Source organism: Astatotilapia calliptera, chromosome 6 (assembly GCF_964374335.1).
Source record: "Astatotilapia calliptera chromosome 6, fAstCal68.1, whole genome shotgun sequence".
Lineage (NCBI taxonomy): Eukaryota > Metazoa > Chordata > Actinopteri > Cichliformes > Cichlidae > Astatotilapia > Astatotilapia calliptera.
In genome coordinates, this window is record NC_137427.1 from 38975079 (window position 1) to 38992252 (window position 17174).

Sequence of the window (17174 nt, forward strand, 5' to 3'; positions counted from 1 at the left end):
CCCAGAGACAATCCAGCACATAACAGCAGGGTGCAAGATGCTAGCAGGCAAGGCATACATGGAACGCCATAACCAAGTGGCCGGCATAGTGTACAGGAACATCTGTGCGGAGTATAACCTGGAAGTCCCGAGGTCAAAATGGGAGATGCCCCCAAGGGTGGTGGAGAATGACCGAGCTAAGATCCTGTGGGACTTCCAGATACAGACGGACAAAATGGTGGTGGCTAACCAACCGGACATAGTGGTGGTAGACAAACAGAAGAAGACGGCCGTAGTGATCGATGTAGCGGTTCCGAATGACAGCAATATCAGGAAGAAGGAACACGAGAAGCTGGAGAAATACCAAGGGCTCAGAGAAGAGCTCGAGAGGATGTGGAGGGTGAAGGTAACGGTGGTCCCCGTGGTAATCGGAGCACTAGGTGCGGTGACTCCCAAGATAGGCGAGTGGCTCCAGCAGATCCCGGGAACAACATCGGAGATCTCTGTCCAGAAGAGCGCAGTCCTGGGAACAGCTAAGATACTGCGCAGGACCCTCAAGCTCCCAGGCCTCTGGTAGAGGACCCGAGCTTGAAGGATAAACCGCCCGCAGGGGCGTGCTGGGTGTTTTTTATATATATATATATATATATATATATGTATTTTTTTATATATATATATCACTGTATATAATGTATGTAATCACTGTACTGTTTATATGATAATAAACAGAACAGTGATAATAAACAAAGAAAGGTAAAAATTAAGTTAGTTAAATATATATCAATTAATTTGCAGACATGACCTTTTTGTACCCTTCCTGACACTAAGCAAGAGTTCTAGCATTTGCAGCCCAATAATAAAACTAAAAACATGGCAGACTAAATCCACCCTCAAGTTTAGACTTAGATAGATGAACTTTTGATATCCTATGATTTTTATAGCCCCAAACAAATGGTAATACTACTGACTCGATCATTTGAAAAATTGCTTATTCAAAAAGATAGGTACGTTTAAAAACAGACATAAGAATTTAGGGAGAGAAACCATTTTGATTGCATTTATGCGACTCATCATGCAAACAGGGAGAGCCCTCCATTTCTCAATGTCCTTTTACAGTTTTTTCAACTTGTTCAAGATAATTCAACTTAAAGATCAATTTAGGATCATTGGGCAAAAGAACACCAAGGTATTTAAGTCTGTCTGTAATTTTCTTTCTTTCTTTCTTTTTAAATTATAAATATGTATTTATTTGATTTGATTTCCGGTTGTAACAGACAGGACAGACATGACTGGGTGATAAGACAGGGAGAAAGAATGAAAGAAAGAGAGGGGGAGAAAGAAAAATAGAGGGGAGAAGAAAGGTACGCAAGATCGACAGCGCACAATGTGCTTTGAGGTAGCAGCCAAGAAAGGTTTGTGTCTGTGAAAACCCGTGTGTCCGCCTGTGTGCACACCTGTGTGGATCAGCATGCTTGTATTCAAAAGGTTTCTCCATGTAACGATCTGCTAGGGAGTGTGGGGAGCCATAGCCCCGTCCCCCAGGGCATGAAGCATGTATGGAGGAGATCCAGGCCCCAGACATCCAGAGGCCCCAGAATACGAGGACCCAAGGAGGACCACCAGGGGGGCAACCGTGCCACCCTCCTGGGAAGAGCTGAGGAGAGCCCTTAATGAGAGATCACCGAGCAGCCACAGAGCAGAGCCTCAGGCCCAGAGGCTAGAGGCCTGAGTGCACCCCACCTCCTGGAAGGGGCCCAGCCGGGCCACGGGCGCCAGGCCCTGCCAATCGGCCACCAGGAGTGAGTCGGCACATACATGGGCGCTCAGCACCAGACACCAAGAACCACCAACACACCAATGTCTGAGGGCATCAGCCACTGGCAGGGAGTGCAGTGAGGGAAGATAGGCCTCCAAACCTCAGAGAGCCTGAGATGTTCCCAGAGAGGTGGAGTCTAAGACCCAAGCTGACATATAGACACAGACGGTGCATTCCCACCCCCATATACACAAACTCACCCGACGTGGAGACAGACACAAAGAGTCTAACTCTATATCTCAGGTCCAGGTACCTCCGCCCTCAGAGGGGCAAACCGGACCCAGGAGATGTAACCCTTCTCTCTGGGATGGAGGAAAGCAAACCGCAAAAAGCAGGGAGGCCCCGCATCTCAGACCCCAATCTGACGGCCAGCACCTCCTCCCAGTCCCCCTGCCCAGACGGTTAACAGAATGGGGGTGAGTGAAGACCCCAAACCTCCCTCCACCCGCTCATATGTAGTGTTGCTGCGTCCTGTTCTTAAGTGCATTTAATTATTATTGTCTGTAATTTTAAAAAGCAAAGTTTTCAAGAAATCAACATCCAGGTTTGCAGTTAAAGCCACAAACTCACTCTTCTACCAGTTAATTGTATAACAAACAACCTCACCAGATCTAATAGTACAGGAACAGATCGCTCAGGATTTGACAGGACCAAAACAACATCATCTGCATATATATTCCACAATCACATAGGGATGGGGGTGGGGGGTGGGGTGGGGCTCGTGTTTAGAATTAGAATTAGAATTCAACTTTATTGTCATTGCACATGCACAGGGCAACGAAATGCAGTTTGCATCCATCCAGAAGTGCTTTAGTGATATAGATATATTACAATATATAATAGCAATAATATAGATATGTAAGTATATTACAGAAATTGGTCTATTATGGTATGTTATAATGTACACGGTATGAAGTATGTTGTGAATATTCTATAACTATAAGTATGTACAGGCTGTAGTGAGTACAAGCTATGAACAGGATATAAATATGAAAAACTATACAGAATATGAAATAATGATACTGATGTTTGTTGCATTTGAAATTATCTGACAGTTAAAATGTTTTATTATTTGTACTGCTCAAAATGACACTGTGTAATCTGTTACCAGATTCAACTGGCTTCTCTCAAAAAGTAAAATAACCCCCCCACCACTTTAATCACACTCTAGATCTTGTTTTAACATACGACATAGAAACTGAACATTTAACAGATAACTCGTAAACTGGAGATGAAATGGTGTGCAAAAATGTAGTAGATCATCATTTAGCCTGCTTTATTAAAAAAGCCCTCCATAAAGCTAGAACATCTTACTATTCATTACTGATTGAAGAAAATAAAAACAGCTTCTTCCCATGGGCTGTCAGAACTCTTAATGCAAACTAAAAGTATGAACTGACTTCCCCAGTTCATCCACTCTGATGCTGCTATTGATTAGCTATGTGCAATATCTCAGTCTTTCCATGTTTTGTGCAATATTTTTGGCTCATGTGCCATATCTTTAGTGTGTGCAATATTTATGGTCCTGTGCAATATTTTGGTCTCAGTGGTATCTCAGTGGCATTACCACCCTAAACGACCATAGCCACTCCATCCAGCCAACGATCGTGGCTCAAGAGTTGGGAGGTCGCCTTGTAATCGGAAGTTTGCTGGTTCGAGCCCTGGCTTGGACAGGCGCGGTCGTTGTGTCCTTGGGCGAGACACTTCATCTGTTGCCTACTGGTGGTGGTCAGAAGGCCCGGTGGCGCCAGTGTCCGGCAGCCTCGCCTCTGTCAGTGTGCCCCAGGGTGGCTGTGGCTACAATGTAGCTTGCCATCACCAATGGGTGGATGACTGGATGTGTAAAGCGCTTTGGAGTCCTTAGGGACTAGAAAAGCGCTATACAAATACAGGCCATTTACCATTTCACCCCTATTTATTTTATTATATAACTGTCCTTGTATACACCCACAATGTTTCTGTTTCAATGTTTCTTACGCATACACCATGTATATAGTTGGTTATTTTTTTCCCTCGTTGTACATTGTTTTCTCTTCTTTACTTTCATTGCATCTCCAGCCCACATCTCCAGCCACTGTACTTAAGGGAAGTTGGGACAATGTAAAAGACTTTCTTTAGGCAATTGCATTTGAATTACCTAAATTCATGACAGGCATTCAAGCAGTAATGCCTGGACTGAGAAACAAACACACCAAGCTTCTGTGTTGTTTGAGCCAGAGACTGGACTTGTGGATGAACAATACAAACATTTTATGTTTATTATGTCAGTAATGTAACTTGCAATAAAAAGTTATGGGAAGCTTAGACTTAGTTTCAGAATAATTACATCTGATACTTTGTTTTATTGAAAAGGTTATTAATGTTTTAAATTGTATGAGAAATAAAATAATAAATTACTAAAAAACACCAGCTACAATAATGGTAATATGTGTGTTGTTCAGCAGAACAGTGTCCAGTATGTTAGTTGATATACTTTATTTACATTTGAAAACAAAAGTTGGCATTACAAGGAGCGTTTTTAATTCTTAATTTTTAAATAAACATGCAGTGTTTATATTAAGTGTTGAATTAGAAAAAGATTCAAGGATATTATGTCAGACAATGGCAGTAAGAAACATAGTGTTAAAATAGCTGTATATAGCATTATCTCTTTGACCTGAAGATTAATCTTGAGAAGAGGTCAAAGGTCAGTTATCGTTATGGGGTCTTGCTATATGCTATGACACAAACATAGCACAGTTGTAAGTATCATAGTTTCTAGGCTCTAAGGCTTTTTGTCAGTTTAATAGTGAGCTTTACAAGATTGATGTCCGTGCTCAAGGTTGGCACAGGCCTAAGTTCGCTTATGACCACTAGAGCTGGAAACAAGACCTCAAGCAATCCTAAGGCTAATTAGCGCGGCTAGCATTTTAATATCTGTTAAATGGTGTCATTGCTAACATATACCTGTTTTACAGCATGGTGAGTAGCGAGAACGCTAAGTTATTGTTAGCTTCGATAAGAAAAATGTGAAGATGTAATATTACCATGAGCTATATGCTAATGTTATTCACTCAAGCAAACATCTGTTACTGATTTGCTGCTTTCTAATATCTATGTTTATCTCTGGATATACCTATACCTACGTGCTTATATTACATCCCATATAAAGGGTGACAACGGCAGTAACTATAAATGACCATAAATTAACTGTAAATTACATTGCAGTGAGCTCCATTCTTATAGTTTTATTACGTGCACACGCAGTTGGCAACCGTAACCAAGGCGAGTGTTTAAATGCACTTCCACAACGTTCCATTCGTTCTTTTGTGCTCGCTCGTGAACTTGTCTTGACCTGCTCCAAACTCAGCTTGTGGAAAGATAACTTTTGGAGAATATTTCTACAGAAAGCGGAATTTACTAGAAAGCGACAGTACAAACGACTCGAAGAAGTCGTTTGTACTGTCGCTTTATGACGTGTTTCGTCATAACAGCAAAGCTGGCTCGCTCGTCGTGGATCCGGACTCATTGAAAGTCACCTGGCTGGTACGTTTCAAAGATTCTTCAATTATTTTAAGAGTCACTAGACAACTATAATAATTTAACAAGTTCCAGTGTGAATATCAAATTTTAATGTGATCAAAATATGTGTATTCCAAGATTTTTCCCGGTAAATTGCTTGTATGCTTTAAATTTTGCGGGACAGCTGTAGAATTTATTAACGAGTGGCGTATGAATGTGAAAAAAGATGTTACTTTGATTGAAGGCTTCAAATTTGACACTGCCCCCCAATAAAATGGTTAAACTAGCTTAACGGACAAAGATTAGTAAAATACTCCCCAAAAAAAGAATAAAAATAAAATCAGTTTCTATGGTAACAGCATTTCGTCACAATGATAGAACATAAAGGTGAACACACCAGATCCCCTGTAGCTCCTACCATCATTTTCTTCTCTGGATCAAAAGCTTCATTAGGTAAACTATAACGTTTTTTCCCAGCTACATAACGCAGTGATAAAAAAAAAAATCAAAATAAAATAATATAAAAATAATATTGAAAACATTAAGCATAGTCAAAATAATCATGAAATCAAACCTTTATGTGTGTGTTTTATTTTGTGTTTTATTTTAAAAATATGTGCTTGGAGTTCCACTGCCTTTGTTTGTATTGGGAACATTTAGGACATGAAATTGGTACATTAAACCTCTGATGCTGTTTCAAAATGTGTTACATTGTTAATGAAAGAATTGTAATAAATAAATAAGAGAATGAGCTGCCTAGTTAGTTATACATTTCCTGTAGTATATTTATGTAACAAGCTATTTATGTCCAGTTATTTAAAAATGAGTACCTATTATCCATTACCTACTCCAACGTAGTGTTTGCATAAAGGTTTAAAAGGGACAAATAAAACAAAATGAATGTATATAAAATAAAATAGTGTTACCATAAAAGTGTAGTGTGCACAGAGTGAGCTGCCTTGGTGGAGGTTTGGTGCTCTTCTATTAAAAATGGATGCTTCACTTAATGATGTGAACTTAGTTGACATCTTTTGATCTCACATGAAAAAGTCGAAGTGTCACTCAGTCTGACATAAATGTAGCCAAAAATGCTCTTCTGTCATCATCTGCTCAAACTAACAGATGTAGGTCTGTTGCTTTAGCACTGGCTGTTTATTACATTCCTAATGTTATTTTAAACTTGTTTCCTTACAGACTGTCTTGACTATGTGGTTGAGCGTCCTGCAGAAGAAGGCCTTCCTCAAGTCATCAGGATCCTGGATGATAGTCTCCTGAACGCCATCTCTTCTGATGAAGCACAGGACACTGATGCCCAGCGTGTCGGTGACGGTGAGTATATCCCTCCCTCAGTCTTCCCCTTTTCTCATAAAGAACTGGATGCTGATGCGTGTCAGCGAAGTGCAAGATGAAAAAACCCTCCCTGAAAATGAGGAATCAATGCTGGAAAGTCATTTTATTACACTGAGGTCTGTTTGTTGCAAATATCTTTCACTTGTCTTTATGTCTTGTAATATTTAAGTGTGTATTTATGTCTTCTAGTGCTGGTAAGTAACTTTCTTGCACTGAGGTCTGTTTATTGCAAATATCTTTGACTTGTTTTTATGTCTTATAATGTTTATGTGTGTATGTATGTCCTGTAATGTTTATAAGTGTATTTATGTCTTGTATTGCTGGTAAGTAACTTTCTTGCACTGAGGCCTGTTTATTGGAAATATCTCTCACTTGTTTTTATGTCTTATAATGTTTATGTGTGTTTTTATGTCTTGTATTGCTGGTAAGTAACTTTCTTACACTGAGATCTGTGTATTGCAAATATCTTTGACTTGTTTTTATGTCTTATAATGTTTATGTGTGTATGTATGTCTTGTAATGTTTATATGTGTATGTATGTCTTGTATTGCTGTTAAATGTGTATGTATGTCTTGTATTGCTAGTAAGTAACTTTCTTGCACTGACGTCTGTTTATTGCAAATATCTTTGACTTGTTTTTATGTTTTATAATGTTTATGTGTGTATTTATGTCTTGTAATGTTTATGTGTGTATGTATGTCTTGTATTGCTGGTAAGTAACTGTCTTGCACTGAGGTCTGTTTATTGCAAATATCTCTCACTTGTTTTTATGTCTTATAATGTTTATGTGTGTATGTATGTCTTGTAATGTTTATGTGTGTATGTATGTCTTGTATTGCTGGTAAGTAACTGTCTTGCACTGAGATCTGTTTATTGCAAATATCTTTCACTTGTTTTTATGTCATGTAATGTTTATGTGTGTATGTATGTCTTGTAATGTTTATATGTGTATGTATGTCTTGTATTGCTGTTAAATGTGTATGTATGTCTTGTATTGCTGGTAAGTAACTTTCTTGCACTGAGGTCTGTTTGTTGCAAATATCTTTGACTTGTTTTTATGTCTTGTAATGTTTATGGGTGTATTTATGTCCTGTAATGTTTATGTGTGTATGTATGTCTTGTATTGCTGGTAAGTAACTTTCTTGCACTGAGGTCTGTTTATTGCAAATATCTTTGACTTGTTTTTATGTCTTGTAATGTTTATATTTGTATTTATGTCTTGTATTGCATGTAAGTAACGTTCTTGCACTGAGGTCTGTTTATTGCAAATATCTTTGACTTGTTTTTATGTCTTGTAATGTTTATATTTGTATTTATGTCTTGTATTGCATGTAAGTAACGTTCTTGCACTGAGGTCTGTTTATTGCAAATATCTTTGACTTGTTTTTATGTCTTGCAATGTTTATGGGTGTGTGTATGTCTTGTATTGCTGGTAAGTAACTTTCTTGCAATGAGGTCTGTTTATTGCAAATATCTTTGACCTGTTTTTATGTCTTATAATGTTTATGTGTGTATTTATGCCTTATAATGTTTATGTGTGTATTTATGCCTTATAATGTTTATGTGTGTATTTATGTCTTGTATTGCTGGTAAGTAACATTCTTGCCCTGAGATCTGTTTGTTGCAAATATCTTTGACTTGTTTTTATGTCTTGCAGTTTTTATGTGTGTATGTATGTCTTGTATTGCTGGTAAGTAACTCTCTTGCACTGAGGACTGTTTATTACAAATATCTTTGACTTGTTTTTATGTCTTGTAATGTTTCTATTTGTATTTATGTCTTGTATTGCTGGTAAGTAACTTTCTTGCACTGAGGTCTGTTTGTTGCAAATATCTTTGACTTGTTTTTATGTCTTATAATGTTTATATTTGTATTTATGTCTTGTATTGCTGGTAAGTAATTTTCTTGCACTGAGGTCTGTTTATTGCAAATTTCTTTGAGTTGTTTTTATGTCTTCTAATGTTTATGTCTGTATGTATGTCTTGTATTGCTGTTAAATGTGTATGTATGTCTTGTATTGCTGGTAAGTAACTTTCTTGCACTGAGGTCTGTTTGTTGCAAATATCTTTGACTTGTTTTTATGTCTTGTAATGTTTATGGGTGTATTTATGTCCTGTAATGTTTATGTGTGTATGTATGTCTTGTATTGCTGGTAAGTAACTTTCTTGCACTGAGGTCTGTTTATTGCAAATATCTTTGACTTGTTTTTATGTCTTGTAATGTTTATGTGTGTATGTATGTCTTGTATTGCTTATAAGTAACGTTCTTGCACTGAGGTCTGTTTATTGCAAATATCTTTGACTTGTTTTTATGTCTTGTAATGTTTATTTTTGTATTTATGTCTTGTATTGCATGTAAGTAACGTTCTTGCACTGAGGTCTGTTTATTGCAAATATCTTTGACCTGTTTTTATGTCTTATAATGTTTATGTGTGTATTTATGCCTTATAATGTTTATGTGTGTATTTATGCCTTATAATGTTTATGTGTGTATTTATGTCTTATATTGCTGGTAAGTAAATTTCTTGCACTGAGGTCTGTTTATTGCAAATATCTTTGACTTGTTTTTTTGTCTTATAATGTTTATATGTGTATTTATGTCTTGTATTGCTGGTAAGTAACGTTCTTGCCCTGAGATCTGTTTGTTGCAAATATCTTTGACTTGTTTTTATGTCTTGCAGTTTTTATGTGTGTATTTATGTCTTATATTGCTGGTAAGTAATGTTCTTGCCCTGAGATCTGTTTGTTGCAAATATCTTTGACTTGTTTTTATGTCTTGCAGTTTTTATGTGTGTATTTATGTCTTGTATTGCTGGTAAGTAACGTTCTTGCCCTGAGATCTGTTTGTTGCAAATATCTTTGACTTGTTTTTATGTCTTGCAGTTTTTATGTGTGTATTTATGTCTTGTATTGCTGGTAAGTAACGTTCTTGCACTGAGGTCTGTTTGTTGCAAATATCTTTGACTTGTTTTTATGTCTTATAATGTTTATATTTGTATTTATGTCTTATAATGTTTATGTGTGTATTTATGTCTTATAATGTTTATGTGTATTTATGTCTTATATTGCTGGTAAGTAACGTTCTTGCACTGAGTTCTGTTTGTTGCAAATATCTTTGACCTGTTTTTATGTCTTGTAATGTTTATGGGTGTGTATATGTTTTTTCTATTGCTGGTAAGTAACGTTCTTGAACTGAGGTCTGTTCATTGCAAATATCTTTGACCTGTTTTTATGTCTTATAATGTTTATATGTGTATTTATGTCTTATATTGCTGGTAAGTAACTTTCTTGCACTGAGGTCTGTTTATTGCAAATATCTTTGACCTGTTTTTATGTCCTGTAATGTTTATATGTGTATTTATGTCTTATATTGCTGGTAAGTAACTTTCTTGCACTGAGGTCTGTTTATTGCAAATATCTTTGACTTGTTTTTATGTCCTGTATTGCTGGTAAGTAACGTTCTTGCACTGAGGTCTGTTCATTGCAAATATCTTTGACGTGTTTTCATGTCTTATAATGTTTATTTTTGTATTTATGTCTTATATTGCTGGTAAGTAACTTTCTTGCACTGAGGTCTGTTTATTGCAAATATCTTTGACTTGTTTTTATGTCTTATAATGTTTATGTGTGTATTTATGTCTTGTATTGCTTATAAGTAACGTTCTTGCACTGAGGTCTGTTTATTGCAAATATCTTTGACTTGTTTTTATGTCTTGTAATGTTTATGTGTGTATTTATGTCTTATATTGCTGGTAAGTAACTTTCTTGCACTGAGGTCTGTTTATTGCAAAATTCTTTGACTTGTTTTTATGTCTTATAATGTTTATATGTGTATTTATGTCTTGTATTGCTGGTAAGTAATGTTCTTGCCCTGAGATCTGTTTGTTGCAAATATCTTTGACTTGTTTTTATGTCTTGCAGTGTTTATGTGTGTATTTATGTCTTGTATTGCTGGTAAGTAACGTTCTTGCACTGAGGTCTGTTTGTTGCAAACATCTTTGACTTGTTTTTTTTTCTTATAGTGTTTATATTTGTATTTATATCTTATAATGTTTATGTGTGTATTTATGTCTTATAATGTTTATGTGTATTTATGTCTTATATTGCTGGTAAGTAACGTTCTTACACTGAGGTCTGTTTGTTGCAAATATCTTTGACTTTTTTTTATGTCTTGTAATGTTTATGGGTGTGTATATGTTTTTTCTATTGCTGGTAAGTAACTTTCTTGAACTGAGGTCTGTTCATTGCAAATATCTTTGACCTGTTTTTATGTCTTATAATGTTTATATGTGTATTTATGTCTTATATTGCTGGTAAGTAACTTTCTTGCACTGAGGTCTGTTTATTGCAAATATCTTTGACCTGTTTTTATGTCCTGTAATGTTTATATGTGTATTTATGTCTTATATTGCTGGTAAGTAACTTTCTTGCACTGAGGTCTGTTTATTGCAAATATCTTTGACCTGTTTTTATGTCCTGTAATGTTTATATGTGTATTTATGTCTTATATTGCTGGTAAGCAACTTTCTTGCACTGAGGTCTGTTTATTGCAAATATCTTTGACCTGTTTTTATGTCCTGTAATGTTTATATGTGTATTTATGTCTTATATTGCTGGTAAGTAACTTTCTTGCACTGAGGTCTGTTTATTTCAAATATCTTTGACCTGTTTTTATGTCCTGTAATGTTTATATGTGTATTTATGTCTTATATTGCTGGTAAGTAACTTTCTTGCACTGAGGTCTGTTTATTGCAAATATCTTTGACCTGTTTTCATGTCTTATAATGTTTATATGTGTATTTATGTCTTATATTGCTGGTAAGTAACTTTCTTGCACTGAGGTCTGTTTATTGCAAAATTCTTTGACTTGTTTTTATGTCTTATAATGTTTATATGTGTATGTATGTCTTGTGTTGCTGGTAAGTAACTTTCTTGAACTGAGGTCTGTTCATTCCAAATATCTTTGACCTGTTTTTATGTCTTATAATGTTTATATGTGTATTTATGTCTTATATTGCTGGTAAGTAACTTTCTTGCACTGAGGTCTGTTCATTGCAAATATCTTTGACCTGTTTTTATGTCTTATAATGTTTATATGTGTATGTATGTCTTGTATTGCTGGTAAGTAACTTTCTTGCACTGAGGTCTGTTCATTGCAAATATCTTTGACGTGTTTTTATGTCTTATAATGTTTATATTTGTATTTATGTCTTATATTGCTGGTAAGTAACTTTCTTGCACTGAGGTCTGTTCATTGCAAATATCTTTGACGTGTTTTTATGTCTTATAAAGTTTATATTTGTATTTATGTCTTATATTGCTGGTAAGTAACTTTCTTGCACTGAGGTCTGTTCATTGCAAATATCTTTGACGTGTTTTTATGTCTTATAATGTTTATGTGTGTATTTATGTCTTATATTGCTTGTAAGTAACGTTCTTGCACTGAGGTCTGTTTGTTGCAAATATCTTCGACTTGTTTTTATGTCTTATAATGTTTATGTGTGTATTTATGTCTTGTATTGCTGGTAAGTAAGTTTCTTGCACTGAGGTCTGTTCATTGCAAATATCTTTGACGTGTTTTTATGTCTTATAATGTTTATATGTGTATTTATGTCTTATATTGCTGGTAAGTAACTTTCTTGCACTGAGGTCTGTTTATTGCAAATATCTTTGACTTGTTTTTATGTCTTATAATGTTTATATGTGTATTTATGTCTTATATTGCTGGTAAGTAACTTTCTTGCACTGAGGTCTGTTTGTCTCAAATATCTTTAACTTTTTTTATGCCTTATAATGTTTATGTGTGTATTTATGTCTTATAATGTTTATGTGTGTATTTATGTCTTATAATGTTTATATTTGTATTTATGTCTTATAATGTTTATTTGTGTATTTGTGTCTTGTATTGCTTGTAAGTAACGTTCTTGCACTGAGGTCTGTTTGTCTCAAATATATTTGACTTGTTTTTATGTCTTATAATGTTTATATTTGTATTTATGTCTTATAATGTTTATGTGTGTATTTATGTCTTGTATTGCTTGTAAGTAACGTTCTTGCACTGAGGTCTGTTCATTGCAAATATCTTTGACCTGTTTTCATGTCTTATAATGTTTATATTTGTATTTATGTCTTATATTGCTTGTAAGTAACGTTCTTGCACTGAGGTCTGTTTGTTGCAAATATCTTTGACCTGTTTTCATGTCTTGTAATGTTTATATGTGTATGTATGTCTTGTGTTGCTGGTAAGTAACTTTCTTGAACTGAGGTCTGTTCATTCCAAATATCTTTGACCTGTTTTTATGTCCTGTAATGTTTATATGTGTATTTATGTCTTATATTGCTGGTAAGTAACTTTCTTGCACTGAGGTCTGTTTATTGCAAATATCTTTGACCTGTTTTTATGTCCTGTAATGTTTATATGTGTATTTATGTCTTATATTGCTGGTAAGTAACTTTCTTGCACTGAGGTCTGTTTATTGCAAATATCTTTGACTTGTTTTTATGTCTTGTAATGTTTATTTTTGTATTTATGTCTTGTATTGCATGTAAGTAACGTTCTTGCACTGAGGTCTGTTTATTGCAAATATCTTTGACCTGTTTTTATGTCTTATAATGTTTATGTGTGTATTTATGCCTTATAATGTTTATGTGTGTATTTATGCCTTATAATGTTTATGTGTGTATTTATGTCTTATATTGCTGGTAAGTAAATTTCTTGCACTGAGGTCTGTTTATTGCAAATATCTTTGACTTGTTTTTTTGTCTTATAATGTTTATATGTGTATTTATGTCTTGTATTGCTGGTAAGTAACGTTCTTGCCCTGAGATCTGTTTGTTGCAAATATCTTTGACTTGTTTTTATGTCTTGCAGTTTTTATGTGTGTATTTATGTCTTATATTGCTGGTAAGTAATGTTCTTGCCCTGAGATCTGTTTGTTGCAAATATCTTTGACTTGTTTTTATGTCTTGCAGTTTTTATGTGTGTATTTATGTCTTGTATTGCTGGTAAGTAACGTTCTTGCCCTGAGATCTGTTTGTTGCAAATATCTTTGACTTGTTTTTATGTCTTGCAGTTTTTATGTGTGTATTTATGTCTTGTATTGCTGGTAAGTAACGTTCTTGCACTGAGGTCTGTTTGTTGCAAATATCTTTGACTTGTTTTTATGTCTTATAATGTTTATATTTGTATTTATGTCTTATAATGTTTATGTGTGTATTTATGTCTTATAATGTTTATGTGTATTTATGTCTTATATTGCTGGTAAGTAACGTTCTTGCACTGAGTTCTGTTTGTTGCAAATATCTTTGACCTGTTTTTATGTCTTGTAATGTTTATGGGTGTGTATATGTTTTTTCTATTGCTGGTAAGTAACGTTCTTGAACTGAGGTCTGTTCATTGCAAATATCTTTGACCTGTTTTTATGTCTTATAATGTTTATATGTGTATTTATGTCTTATATTGCTGGTAAGTAACTTTCTTGCACTGAGGTCTGTTTATTGCAAATATCTTTGACCTGTTTTTATGTCTTGTAATGTTTATGGGTGTGTATATGTTTTTTCTATTGCTGGTAAGTAACGTTCTTGAACTGAGGTCTGTTCATTGCAAATATCTTTGACCTGTTTTTATGTCTTATAATGTTTATATGTGTATTTATGTCTTATATTGCTGGTAAGTAACTTTCTTGCACTGAGGTCTGTTTATTGCAAATATCTTTGACTTGTTTTTATGTCCTGTATTGCTGGTAAGTAACGTTCTTGCACTGAGGTCTGTTCATTGCAAATATCTTTGACGTGTTTTCATGTCTTATAATGTTTATTTTTGTATTTATGTCTTATATTGCTGGTAAGTAACTTTCTTGCACTGAGGTCTGTTTATTGCAAATATCTTTGACTTGTTTTTATGTCTTATAATGTTTATGTGTGTATTTATGTCTTGTATTGCTTATAAGTAACGTTCTTGCACTGAGGTCTGTTTATTGCAAATATCTTTGACTTGTTTTTATGTCTTGTAATGTTTATGTGTGTATTTATGTCTTATATTGCTGGTAAGTAACTTTCTTGCACTGAGGTCTGTTTATTGCAAAATTCTTTGACTTGTTTTTATGTCTTATAATGTTTATATGTGTATTTATGTCTTGTATTGCTGGTAAGTAATGTTCTTGCCCTGAGATCTGTTTGTTGCAAATATCTTTGACTTGTTTTTATGTCTTGCAGTGTTTATGTGTGTATTTATGTCTTGTATTGCTGGTAAGTAACGTTCTTGCACTGAGGTCTGTTTGTTGCAAACATCTTTGACTTGTTTTTTTTTCTTATAGTGTTTATATTTGTATTTATGTCTTATAATGTTTATGTGTGTATTTATGTCTTATAATGTTTATGTGTATTTATGTCTTATATTGCTGGTAAGTAACGTTCTTACACTGAGGTCTGTTTGTTGCAAATATCTTTGACTTTTTTTTATGTCTTGTAATGTTTATGGGTGTGTATATGTTTTTTCTATTGCTGGTAAGTAACTTTCTTGAACTGAGGTCTGTTCATTGCAAATATCTTTGACCTGTTTTTATGTCTTATAATGTTTATATGTGTATTTATGTCTTATATTGCTGGTAAGTAACTTTCTTGCACTGAGGTCTGTTTATTGCAAATATCTTTGACCTGTTTTTATGTCCTGTAATGTTTATATGTGTATTTATGTCTTATATTGCTGGTAAGTAACTTTCTTGCACTGAGGTCTGTTTATTGCAAATATCTTTGACCTGTTTTTATGTCCTGTAATGTTTATATGTGTATTTATGTCTTATATTGCTGGTAAGTAACTTTCTTGCACTGAGGTCTGTTTATTGCAAATATCTTTGACCTGTTTTTATGTCCTGTAATGTTTATATGTGTATTTATGTCTTATATTGCTGGTAAGTAACTTTCTTGCACTGAGGTCTGTTTATTGCAAATATCTTTGACCTGTTTTTATGTCCTGTAATGTTTATATGTGTATTTATGTCTTATATTGCTGGTAAGTAACGTTCTTGCACTGAGGTCTGTTCATTGCAAATATCTTTGACGTGTTTTCATGTCTTATAATGTTTATATTTGTATTTATGTCTTATATTGCTGGTAAGTAACTTTCTTGCACTGAGGTCTGTTTATTGCAAATATCTTTGACTTGTTTTTATGTCTTGTAATGTTTATGTGTGTATTTATGTCTTATATTGCTGGTAAGTAACTTTCTTGCACTGAGGTCTGTTTATTGCAAATATCTTTGACCTGTTTTTATGTCTTATAATGTTTATATGTGTATTTATGTCTTATATTGCTGGTAAGTAACTTTCTTGCACTGAGGTCTGTTCATTGCAAATATCTTTGACCTGTTTTTATGTCTTATAATGTTTATATGTGTATTTATGTCTTATATTGCTGGTAAGTAACTTTCTTGCACTGAGGTCTGTTTATTGCAAAATTCTTTGACTTGTTTTTATGTCTTATAATGTTTATATGTGTATGTATGTCTTGTGTTGCTGGTAAGTAACTTTCTTGAACTGAGGTCTGTTCATTCCAAATATCTTTGACCTGTTTTTATGTCTTATAATGTTTATATTTGTATTTATGTCTTGTATTGCTGGTAAGTAACTTTCTTGCACTGAGGTCTGTTCATTGCAAATATCTTTGACGTGTTTTTATGTCTTATAATGTTTATATTTGTATTTATGTCTTATATTGCTGGTAAGTAACTTTCTTGCACTGAGGTCTGTTCATTGCAAATATCTTTGACGTGTTTTTATGTCTTATAAAGTTTATATTTGTATTTATGTCTTATATTGCTGGTAAGTAACTTTCTTGCACTGAGGTCTGTTCATTGCAAATATCTTTGACGTGTTTTTATGTCTTATAATGTTTATGTGTGTATTTATGTCTTATATTGCTTGTAAGTAACGTTCTTGCACTGAGGTCTGTTTGTTGCAAATATCTTCGACTTGTTTTTATGTCTTATAATGTTTATGTGTGTATTTATGTCTTGTATTGCTGGTAAGTAAGTTTCTTGCACTGAGGTCTGTTCATTGCAAATATCTTTGACGTGTTTTTATGTCTTATAATGTTTATATGTGTATTTATGTCTTATATTGCTGGTAAGTAACTTTCTTGCACTGAGGTCTGTTTATTGCAAATATCTTTGACTTGTTTTTATGTCTTATAATGTTTATATGTGTATTTATGTCTTATATTGCTGGTAAGTAACTTTCTTGCACTGAGGTCTGTTTGTCTCAAATATCTTTAACTTTTTTTATGCCTTATAATGTTTATGTGTGTATTTATGTCTTATAATGTTTATGTGTGTATTTATGTCTTATAATGTTTATATTTGTATTTATGTCTTATAATGTTTATTTGTGTATTTGTGTCTTGTATTGCTTGTAAGTAACGTTCTTGCACTGAGGTCTGTTTGTCTCAAATATATTTGACTTGTTTTTATGTCTTATAATGTTTATATTTGTATTTATGTCTTATAATGTTTATGTGTGTATTTATGTCTTGTA